Source organism: Myodes glareolus, chromosome 3 (genome assembly GCF_982192425.1).
Source record: "Myodes glareolus chromosome 3, mMyoGla1.1, whole genome shotgun sequence".
Classification (NCBI taxonomy): Eukaryota; Metazoa; Chordata; class Mammalia; order Rodentia; family Cricetidae; genus Myodes; species Myodes glareolus.
The window spans coordinates 77,055,688-77,066,769 of NC_142028.1; the positions used below are offsets into that span (position 1 = coordinate 77,055,688).

General features: G+C 44.7%; 1 pseudogene; it reads right to left on the reverse strand.

Annotated features, from left to right (window-relative positions):
- Positions 1 to 3,253: 3,253 nt before the first annotated feature.
- LOC125398069 (elongin-B pseudogene) lies at positions 3,254 to 3,776 on the reverse strand (annotated as a pseudogene).
- Between the last annotated feature and the right edge of the window lie 7,306 nt (positions 3,777 to 11,082).

Sequence of the window (11,082 nt, forward strand, 5' to 3'; positions counted from 1 at the left end):
ATGTTTTTCCAATGGTCTTAGGCTACTCCTGTGAAGTCCCCTCCAACCCTTAAAGGGTCTTGACCCACAGGCTGAGAATTGCTGATTTAGAGGATCCTAGGGGTATGGACCCTTTAAATGGTACCCACCACATAGGGCTACGCCAAGTTATTTAAATAAATTACTTTGAAACTGACCTATAGTAATGATGTTACTACTAAAGGCTTAAAGAATCTTACCATCAAGCCTGCCATCCGTCCTCATGGAAGGAGAACTGACTCCTGGAAGCTGTACTCTGACCCCATATACCCTGATGAACCCTCTCCCCATGAACATGTGATTTAAGAGGAAGGAAAAAAGAAATGGTCAAGGATGGAGAGTTGGCTCACTGGTAAGAGCACTGGTAAGAGCTTTTCCAGAGGTCCTGAGTTCAATTCCCAGCAACCATATGGTGGCTCACAACCATCTGTAATGAGATCTGGTGCCCTCTTCTGGCCTGCAGGGATACATGCTGGCAGAACACTGCATACATAATAAATAAAATCCCAAAAATAAAATTAAAAAGAAATGGTCAGGCCTATCCGTTCTTTACTCCCAGAACTCTGAGATGTGTGCAAGATTAAAGCCAATAGGCTACAAGGCAGACTACATTTGGGTGTAGGCCAGAAGCGTGTCTTAGTCTTCTTGAGGCTGGAATTTAGAGTCAGTTGGGAGCCATGTGCTGTGGGTTGAGACAATCCCCTGTACTTGATGCTTATTTGAGGTTTGCTAACCAGCAAGTGCCAACCTACCTGTCTCCCCTGCATTTACATTACAAGCACATAGCTTTGGTCCTGGCATTTTTATGTAGTTGTTGGGAACTGGACTCAGACCCACGTGCTTGCACTGTGTTCTGCTCAGTGTGTGACACTTGGTCATAAATGAGTTTACTAACCCTGTAGCCACCAAGGGTACAGAACAGAGCCAAATAGTAAGACCATCGAATCAGCTGTTCAGGAAATCTTAGACAGTCATGCTGGAGCTCTGGGCAGTAGAGTGGAGTGCTCTCCGCACAGCCTATACTCTCGTTTGCCTTCACATCTCTAGTGCTGGGATTGCAGGTGTATCCCACACCGTTTTCGTGGCAGCAGGCTTAGAACACTGGGGCTTTGTGCACACCATGCAAACTGTTCATTTCTGTCAAGTTGACAGTAAACTATTGTCACTTGGGAGAGGAAACCCCAACTGAGGAATTGCCTAGATCAGACTAGCCTGTGGGGATTTTGTGGGTTTGATTTTTTTGGGGGGGGTGTAAGCTAATTGACTTAGAAGGGCCCAGTCCACTGTAGGGCAGCAGCTGGTCCTGGGCAGACAAGTAACTCTTCAGGTACTCACTCAGCCTTGGAGAACAGTGGAGCTGCCACTTTGACAGTGGGGAGGGTGTGACCAACATACAAATTTTTAAAAGTTCAATATAGTGCAATGCTAATACTACAAGACCCTGTCTCTAAAAGAATAAATTTAATTTTAAAATCATATTTATGGTGAGATTCTCAGGTCCCAGGTTTCTTTGGTATGTGACAAATACTTTTTCTGAGTATTGTATTTTCTTACACTCTAAAATTTTGTTTTGTTTTTCATTTTTTGAGAAAGGGTGTGTCTATGTAGACCAGGATGCCCTCCAACTCACAGAGATACCCCTGTCTTTGCCTCCTAAATATTGGGATTAAAAGTATTCACCCCTCAAGCCCTGACCTAAAACTTTTTAAAATAGTAAAAGTTTTCAATCTTTTTCTTACGTCTACTGCTAACATAAGAGTTATTTGGCATGTGTGGGCCAAGAAAACACAAAGCCGTCCGGCAAATTAACAGCAAACCAATACGCAAGCCAAGCCTGCAGATTCTCAGACTATTCTGCTGTTCCACTCAAGATTTCAGTCCAAAGAGCATTTCTATGCCACACTAATGTCACAAAGGCAGTATGGGAACTTTTAAAAGAGTTTAACTTACACACATCATAGGTTTAAAGTAGGAAAGAATGTATAGGAAACATACTTAGTTTCGAGACTCTCTCATATGCTAAAGTAGCATCAGTCACCAGGCAGCTAAGGTGAATGGGAGAACGTACAGTCCCCTCCACGGGAGTAAGGACTCCATTAATACATTTTAGAAATGCTGAGAAAGGAAAAGGCCCAGACTGTGGCTTCTGTCCTCATGGCCAGCCACAAAATAACTACATTTTATTATTACTATAGATGTATAAATGACATGTATGTACGTTTGCGAGGGGTATAGGAGTGTACATGTCCATGTGTGAAGTTGTATGTGCACATGTGTCTTTGCATGTGAGTGTAGGCATGAATTCCCCTGGAGCCAGAGTTACAGGCAGGTGTGCCGCAATCCCTGGATGCTGCAAGTCAAGTTTGGGTCCTCTGTAAGAGCAATAAGTGTTGTAACTGCTGACCCTTCTCTTCAGATCCTCCATCTCTTTTTACTGTTGGTTTGGTTTGGTTTGGTTCTTGGGTTTTTTGTTTGTTTCAAGAAAGCGTTTCTCTGTGTAGCCCTGGCTGTCCTGGAACTGGCTCCATACACCAGGCTGGCCTTGAACTCAGAAACCAGTCTCTGCCTCCCAAGTGCTGGGATTAAAGGCATGTACCACCACACCTGACTTTCTGACAAATTTTTACTAGCTATAAAAGGCAGGAGCAGCCTGAATAAGCACACAACCCTACCTAACACAAAGGCCGGTGATAGGCTCAGCAGAGGGAATAATGGCACCTGTTAACAACCTGAATCCCATTTCTTTCTTTCTTTTTTTTTTTTTGGTTTGTTTGTTTGTTTGTTTTTCCAGACAGGGTTTCTCTGTGTATCAGTCCTATCTGTCCTGGAACTAGCTCTGTAGCCAAGTCTGGCCTCGAACTCACAGAGATTCGCTGGCCTCTGCCTCCAGAGTGCTGGGATTAAAGGCGTGGGCCACCACCGCAGGGGCGAATCCCACCTCTTGTAACTCACGAGGTGGTACCAGAGAACCAACTCCTGCAAGCTGTTCTTTTACCTCTACCTGAGAGCAGCCTTGATAAATACACTACCACACACATAGATACACACAAAATAATAAATGAAATACTTAAAGTTGCCAGGCACAATGGCATGTATCTTTAATCCAGCACTCAAGAGACATAGGCAGGAAGAGATCCACTTGCATTTGAGACCAGCCTGATCTACATTGTGAGTTCCAAGAACAACCAAGTACACGTAGTGAGATCCTTTTATTGTTTTCTTTTTGACAGCCAAATCTTTATTAAGGGAATGGGTCTCTAGGGGTGGTGGACCTGGGGTCCTCACTGCACAGCTTGTTCATGGTCACTGCCTCCAGAATTCTGTGAATTCATCACATATGGACACTCTGGAGGACCTGAGAAGGGCTCAATGCGCAGGGCTTCGAAGGCATTACCCTCTCGGAAGGCCAGGCCCACCGTGGCTGGGGCCTGTGGCCCTGCTGTTTGGCTAGTGAAGCCACACTCGCCCAGAGTTTTTCCATCATCAAGGACCTGGTTGCCCTTGTACAGCCGCTGCTCATTCGGCGGCCGCTTAAGGATGCCCTCGATGATGCGCTTCAGCTCGAACACGGTACTCGACTCCTTGGTGTCCGTGAAGATGGTGGTCTTGTGGCGACGGATCATGAGAAACACGTCCTTCTCGGAGGCTGCTTCTGGCTCCGACATCCTGTTTTTAAAATATTCAATTAAATAAAACTACAGCCTGAGTTGGATTTAAGAAAGGTTGTTTTGTTTTAAAACATGCATTCATTAGTTAGAGGGAGCAGGTACTTGAGCTATAGTGAGCATGTGGAAGTGAGAAGAAAACTTGGAATTCAATCCTTCCACACACTGAGCTTTTGTTGTTGGTTTTTTCAAGACAGGGTTTCTCTGTTTAACTGTCCTGGATGACCTGGAACTCCCTTTGTAAATATAATGGTCTGTCCTGTCCCTCCAAGAGACAAGCCCCGCCCTCCCAAGTCCACAGAGGCAGGAGGATCTCCCTTCTTCCAGCCTGCAAGCTCTCCCTTTCCTCCCTCCCTAAGAGGTAGTTTATTCTTTCCTCTCCCCCTACCTCCTCTGTTTCTTTCTCTCTGTCTCTTTCTCCTCGTTCCCCTTCTCCCTCCCTCTCTCCTGTCTCCCTCCCTCTCTCCTGTCCCCCTCCCTCCTGTCCCCTTCCGTTCCATAACCCACTAAACAAATATCCAGCCTCACTCTTGCATGGCATGCATATCTGCCTCTGTCTCTCACCCGCCATGGCTCCTCATGGGACCTGCTGACCCACCAAAGTCTCTCATCTGCTGTGTGGCTCCCTGCCTGGAACCCACTGCTGACCCTCAGAGAACTGTGAGGCCTTTTTATGTTTACAATTACAATAGACCAGGTTGATCTTGAACTCACAGAAATCTGCCCGCCTCTGCCTCTAGACATGTGCCACCATGCCCAGCTGCCACTATTGAGTTTTTAAATCTGAAAATGATTTATTTTAAAATGACCAAATATACTATTTGAAATGTGTGTGACTAAAGTGTTTTCTGTCTCTGGATTACTCATCTTGGTCTTATTTATGGAATATCACCTTTTAAAAGTGTGCATTTATTTTTAATTCATGAGTAATTTGCCTACATGTATGTGTGGGCAACACATGAGTGCCTGGTGCCATCAGAGGCCAGAAGAAGCATCGTATCCCATGGAACTAGAAGCAGATGGTTGTGAACTGTCATGCATGTTCGGGGAACTGACCCAGGGCTATAAGAGCAGTCAGTGCTCTTAACCACTGAACCATAACTCCAGCCCAGGAATATTACCTTTCAATAATTATAATACCCCTCCAAATTTAAGTTCTTAGAGGAAAAGACCACTAAAATAACTTACATTTACCAAAAGATATGATAGAAAAACAAGCATTTTGGCCAGGCAGTGGTGACTCATGCCTTTAATCCCAGCACTCAGGAGGCAGACGTCAGCCAAGTCTACAAGAACAAGTTCCAGGACAGCTAGGATTGTTACACAGAGAAACCCTGTCCCAAAAAACAAACAAAAAACAACCATGGATTTGGGACCTGGTCATGGCCCAGTTAGTAGTGTTTACATAGCATTCACAAAGTCCTAGGCTCAACTCTTAACACCCTCAGATGTGGTGGCACACACACCTGTAATCCCAGAACCCAGGAAGTGGAGGCAGGAGGATCAAAAATTCAAGGAATCCTTGCTTACATAGTGAATTTTATGGCATCCTGGGTTACATGGGATTTTATTTAAGAAAAAAGGGCCGGGCGGTGGTGGTGCACGGATTTAATCCCAGCACTCAGGAGGCAGAGGCATTCGGATCTCTGTGAATCTGATGCCTGCCCGGGCAACAAAGCGAGTTCTAGGACAGCTAGGGCTGTCACACAGAGAAACACTGTCTCAAAAAGCAAAAATAAAAACAAAACAGTTTAAGAGAAAAAGAAAGGTTTTGGGTTGTCTCTGTTTGTTTTTGAAGATGACTCAATTTCAGAGAAACTGAGAAGCCTGCTACAACCATACAGGCTGGGCTGCTAAGGATGAGGAGGTGTAGAGAATCTGGAGCAAGACTCAATAAACTGTAGCACAAAAAACAAAAACCCAGACACAGATATTGGGGTTCACATGAAGACCAGAAAAGAAAAGCAGCCAGCCACTGCCTCTTACCTTTACCACAGGCCGAGAATGGCGATCCTGCCTCCAGGAATCCTCAGAATGAGACTGGCTGAGAGCTGTCTCCTCCTGTCTTATAGTCCTCTTTAGGGCTGGGATTAAAGGCGTGCACCACTACCACCTGGTTTCTATGGAAAACTAGTGTGGCTAATTGGAATAAAGGTGTGTGTTGTGACTACCTGGTCTGTGAGGCTGACCAGGGTGGTTGTTTACTCTCTGATCTTGAGACAAGCTTGATTTACTAAAATACAAATGAAATATCACTACAACAGGCGGTCTGACAGTGTGACTGCCTAGATCTAGTGCCCACCAGGGTACCACACGCTCCTCTCAGATCTCATCAATACTGCCTCAGACCAGCATCTGAACCCATTCTACTCACCACAACGGGGGAAATCATTGCTTTCCAAGTTCACCTAAACTTGGAGTCAAACGTGTATCTATAAAGGTCAGAAATCAGAGGCAGAGGTCACAGGAAGCAGTTAGGTGAGAAGGAAATGGACAGCAGAATCGATCTCATATGGTGAAAATGCATAGAAAACATACCAGGGAAACCAAGCTATTTTATTTTAAATTAGCTGAGGAGCAGGAATGGCTGGACAGGGAGATGCCTCGGGAAAGAGTGCACACACCAGAGGGGATGAGAAGACTGCCTCGGATGGACGCTTCATCTAGCTCATCCTTCTCACAAGTCCTTACAGCTCACTTCTCAAGACCCTGGGGCCCTGAAGGAACCGATCCTCTGGCCCAAGGCTGTGGGCATGGGACTGAGAGCTGCTGGGTTCCAGGCTAGAAAGGGTGTTCTGAAGTTCTAAGAGGAAGTCAAATGTCAAACCAACCATTAGCCAGACTGTGGTGTGCATAAAACCAGGCCCTGGACCTTCCTGGAAATAACCCACAGGCCTTGTTTGTATGTGCCCATTCACAGGTGCTTCTCACTGAATACCTGTTTCTGTCCCCCAACTGCAATGTGTGATGTAATGGAGAATGTAGTGGTACCTGTTCTGGAACTAGCTCTTGTAGACCAGGCTCTCCTTGAACTCACAGAGATTCACCTGCCTCTGACTCCCTCCCGAATGCTGGAATTAAAAGAGTGTATTACCACTGCCTGGGCCTTTCAATCATTTTTAAGATATTATTACTGTGTATATATGAATGTACCTATGGGGCTCAGAGGGCAGTTTCATGGATTTGCCTCTCTCTCCTTTACATGGGTCCCAGAAGTCGAACTCAGGTTGGTATGCTGGTGTGGCACACAGTACCTTTACCCCACCTCACAGTCCTGTCCTCCTCTTGACCACCTACTCATGGAAACATCCTAAAGAATAACCAAGGGCTCCCTTGATCCCTGACCTTGCATGACTCTGCCCCTGAATTTTCTAGAGACAGCCGGGAAACACAAAGTTTTAAGAACAAAGCAGGCAAGCTGGTAGTGGTTGTGTACGCCCAGCCCTCGGGAGGCAAAGGCTGGAATTTTTTTGAGTTTGAGGTCAACCTGATCTACACAGTTCGAGAACAGCCAGGTTTATTAAGAAAAATCCTTTCCCAAAATCAAAAAATTAAATAGATCAGGCTAGGCTTGGTTGCACGTGCCTTTAATTTCCGAATTCAGGGAGCAGAGACAGGTACTATCTCAATGAGTTCAAGGCCAGCCTACACAGGGAGTTCTAAGCCAGCAAGAAGTGTAGAGAGACCTTGTCTCAAAAACAAAAAGATATAGAGCATGAAGTTGGTGAGGTGATTCGGTGAGGGAAGGTGTTTGCAGCCAAGCCTGACAACCTCAGTTCATCCCCAGGGACCCACATGGTAGAAAGAGAGACCAGACTCCATAAGTGAGTGCAGAACACAGAAATTTTATTTATTTATTTATTTATTTATTTATTTATTTATTTATTTATTTATTTATTTTTGTTTGTTTGTTTGTTTGTTTGTTTGTTTGTTTGTTTTTAGAGACAAGGTTTCTCTGTAGCTTTGGGTCCTGTCCTGGAACTAGCTCATGTAGACCAGCCTGGCCTCGAACTCACAGAGATCCACCTGCCTCTGCCTCCTGAGTGCTGGGATCAAAGGCGTACACCACCGCCAGGCCCTGCCTACTATGTTCTTAAAACTGTGTTTCCTGGCTATCTCTGGAAAATCCAAAGGCCAAGTAATCAAGGTCAGGGCTCAAGGGAGCCCTTCCTTATTCCTTAGAATCTTTCTGAGTAGGTGGTCAAGATGAGGACAGGACTGTGAGGTGGGGTAAAGGCACTGTGTGCCACACCAGCATACCAACCTGAGTTTGATCTCTGGGACCCATGTAAAGGAGAGAGAGCCAAATCCATGAAACTGCCCTCTGGGCCCCACAGGTTCATTCATATATACACAGTAATAATTTCTCTCAACTTGACAGTAAACTATTGTCACCTGGGAGAGGAAACCCCAACTGTGGAATTGCCTAAATCAGATGGGCCTTGCCGGGCGGTGGTGGCATATGCATGCGAATCTCTGTGAGTTCGAGGCCAGCCTGGTCTAAAAGAGCTAGCTCCAGGACAGGATCTAAAGCTATGGAGAAACTCTGTCTCGAAAAACCAAAAAACAAAAAAAGGTTGGCCTGTGGAGATTTTGTGGGATTTTTTTTATAAGGCGGGGAGGCTAATTGACTTAGAGGGTCCCAGTCCACTGTACACAGTATCATTCCTAGTCAGCAGCTGGTCCTGGACTGTTTTAAATTCACTTACCGCAAGTTGCTTTCATTCACAAGATAACACAGAAACAAGAAGCTTAGCAGACACCAGGCAAGCACTCTACCAAGAGCTACACCTCCAGCCCTGAGGCAGCTCTAAAACCCAATTTTTTATGAATAGTGGGAGCTATGGAGATAGCTCAGCCACAAAGTACTCTTGTGAGGAAATAAATTAGGTCCATACAGCCTCTATTAAAAAAGAAGTCAGGCCTGACAGACCATGCTTATAAAACCGGCCCTGGAGAAGCAGATTCTGAGAGCTTGCCAGCCACACCCACATGTCCAGTTCCGGATCAATAAGAGATTCTGCCTCAAAGAGTAAGGGACTGTGGCAAAGGATGGAGATAGAGACAAAGTCCCTCATCACAGGAACAGACTGAGCGCCCAAGGTCCAATTGAAGAGCAGAAGGAGGGAGAAGATGAGCAAGGAAATCTGGACCGCGAGGGGTGCGTCCACTCACTGAGATAGTGTGCCTGTTCTAATGGGAGCTCACCAAATCCTGCTGGACCGGGACTGAATGAGCATGCGACCAAATCGGACTCTCTGAATGTGGCTGAAACGGGGGAATGATTGAGAAGCCATTGATAAAGAAACCATTGATAAAGAACCTTCATCTGGTGATGGACGGAGATAGAGACAGAGACCGAGACCCACATTGGAGCACTGGACTGAGCTCCCAAGGGCCAGATGAAGAGCAGAAGGCGGGAGAACATGAGCAAGGAAGTCAGGACCACGAGGGGTGCGTCCACCCACGGAGATGGTGGGACTGATCTAATGGGAGCTCACCAAGGCCAGCTGGAATGGGACTGAATGAGCATGTGATCAAATCGGACTCTCTGAATGTGGCTGACAATGAGGGAGGACTGAGAAGCCAATGATAATGGCACCAGATTTGGATTCCACTGCATGTACTGGCTTTTTGGGGGCCTAATTTGTTTGGATGCACACCTTCCTAGACCTGGATGGAGGGGGGAGTGCCTTGAACTTTCCACAGGGCAGGGTACTCTGGCTTCTCTTAGCACTGGAGAGTGAGGGGGAGGGGGGGAGGTGGAGAGGGGAAGGTGGGCGGGAAGGTTGAGGATGGGAGAACGTGGAAATTTTTAATTAATAAATAAATATATAAAAAAGGAAAATAAAGAGTAAGGGACTGGAGAAATTGCTCATTTTTACTATATTAATTCTTCCTACCCAAGAGCATGGGAGGTCTTTCCACTTTCTGGTGTCTTTTTCAATTTCTTTCTTCAAAGATTTAAAGTTCTTGTCATACAAGGCTAAACTTGTTTGGTTAGAGTTACTCCGAGATATTTTATGCCATTTGTGGCGATTGTGAAATGTTTTAATTCTCTGATTTCTTCCCCAGCCCTTAATCATCTGTGTACAGGAGGGCTGAATTTTTTGAGTTAATCTTGTATCCTGCTACATTACTGAAGGTGTTTATGAGTTGTAGAAATTCCTTGGTAGAATGTTTGGGATTACTTATGTAAACTATCATATCATCAGCAAACAGTGAGAGTTTGACTTCTTCTTTTCCAATTTGTATCCCTTGATCTCCCTTAGGTATCTTATTGCTCTAGCTAGGACCTCAAGAACTATATTGAATAGATATGGAGAGAGTGGACAACCTTGTCTTGTTCCTGATTTCAGTGGAATCGCTGGGAGTTTCTTTCCATTTATTTTGTTGTTGACTGTTGGCTTGTTGTATATTGCCTTAATTATGTTTAGGTATTTTCCTTGTATCTCTGCTCTCTCCAAGACCTTTATCATGAAGGGATGTCGTATTTTGTCAAATGTTTTTTCAGCATCTAATGAGATGATCATGTGGTTTTTATTTTTCAACTTGTTTATATGGTGGATTACGTGACAGATTTTCATATATTGACCCATCCCTGCATCTGTGGGATGAAGCCGACTTGGTCATGGTGGATGATGGTTCTGATGTTTCCTTGGATTCGATTTGCTAGTATTTATTTAGTATTTTTGCATCAATGTTCATGAGTGAGATTGGTCTGTAATTCTCTTTCTTAGTATTGTCTTTCTGAGGTTTGGGGTATCAAGATACTTTTTTTTTATAAAGTGGCATCAAAAGCCTGTCTTGAAACAAAATTACCATAACAAAAACTTAAGGTGACAAAAACAAAATATGAAATTTTACAACCAAAAGTGCTGGCCAAATAGTCATCTACTTTAAATCTAGAGAAACCAAATGACAAAAAAATGAAAATACAAGAAGTGAACGAATAAGCCGGGCAGTGGTGGCACACCCAGGAGACAGAGGCAGGTGGGCTGGTGGATCTCTCTGAGTTTTAGTACAGCATGGTCTACAGAGTGAGTTCCAGGACAGCCAGAGCTACATAACATAGTAAGCGCCTATCTTTAAAAAAAAAAAAAAAAGACAAAGTAAATAAAGTGTTATGTTTTGTTTTCCTATTTTGTGTTCAGGAATATTTAGTTTTCAGTTTTTGTAGAAGCCATTTTGTTCTCCATATTCTTATTTATTGGACTGGGGGCAGACTGCAGATAGCAGTCCAGCCCACATCATCATCAACAATTCGCAATCCCTTGCCAGTGGTGGCTTGTGGCTTCGGTCCTTTTTTGTACCTCTTCCGAAGGGACTCTAAACCTCCTTCCTTGTCAACATCTGCCCCAGACAATTAACCCCATAAAGTAAAAGCTTCCTGTTTCCA